This window comes from Sinocyclocheilus rhinocerous, unplaced genomic scaffold (assembly GCF_001515625.1).
Source record: "Sinocyclocheilus rhinocerous isolate Xijiao unplaced genomic scaffold, SAMN03320098_v1.1 scaffold4402, whole genome shotgun sequence".
NCBI classification, from domain to species: domain Eukaryota; kingdom Metazoa; phylum Chordata; class Actinopteri; order Cypriniformes; family Cyprinidae; genus Sinocyclocheilus; species Sinocyclocheilus rhinocerous.
Window position 1 is genome coordinate 56,101 of NW_015647978.1, and position 1,277 is coordinate 57,377.

Sequence of the window (1,277 nt, forward strand, 5' to 3'; positions counted from 1 at the left end):
TACACCACAGTAGGGTACAACGGGGCTAAAGGCGCCCCGGGGATATTATTTTCATCTAAACCACTAGATGGCACAAAAACGTGGCATAGCACTTTCCAAAACATCCGCTTTTCAAGATGCACGTGTATTTTTGTCTGATCGCGAGCGCAGCAGTGCAAAGTTGATTATGTGCTTACTTGATCTAATATTTTATGTTTTTTAAAATGTTGTAGATTTAAGTAGCAAATGAGAATCGCTAAAATGAATGCATATATTGTGAGACAAAGGTCTTCTTTATGATTTTCAGTTTTGTTTAAGATAATTAAAGAAACAGTTTTTAAATAACGAAAGAATATGTAAAAGTAAGGTATTTGGGGTAAAAAGCGCCCCTGCTGTTGGGGCTAAATCAGTAATTAACATGATAATTAATAGATGGCTGACTTTTTCATTTGTTGACATGGTGGTTAGATTCAGATGTTAAATATCATATATTACGTTGGGTGTCCATACTAGAGATAATCACCATGTTTAGAATGAAACCATCATATTTAAAAACATGATATTAATCATATCATATAATAAAATATCATTTGTTGTTACTACTGTAAATATATATTCAATTATTGTTGGATCTCCTTCACTACTTTCAGAATCTTTGCTTATTAAAACTATTTTGTTTCTGTATTTTAAAATACATTTTTATATTACCATATTTTAATGACAATATATTTATCGAACAAAAATGGATTCTTTTATTTTTCAAAATAAGCAGAATATAGTACAAACTTTGCTCAAGTTATTGTTTTTAACAAGTATTAACTTAGACATTATTAAAAAAAACATTATTTTAGCTGAAGTATTTGTATCAATACCGTGTGCCTTTTACCCCGTGTGTGGGGTAATAAGATTATTATAAGATTTTTAAACAAAATGAACAACTTGAATGATTTATTTTCACACAAAATATGTTGCTCCATTATTGTTCAATACAAGGTATATTTTTTTTTTTTTGCAATTATACATTTTAGGCGCAGTGAATAGCATATTTTTTCTTAAGGCGGGCCTTGGTACCCTATTACTTGTTTGTGTTTGAGTACACTGTACACTGTAGTACACTGTAACGGTAGCCACGTTGTACCCTATTAATTTGCATATTAAGCCACTTGAAAATGTATACCTACCTCAGCTATTTCCACAGTGGAATCCTTGAAATTCAAAGCGTTCATGGAACAGTAGTACATAGTTTAAGGTTGGGGGGGGGGGGAATTCCAGTCATTTTTCCCATTCCGCCTAAACCC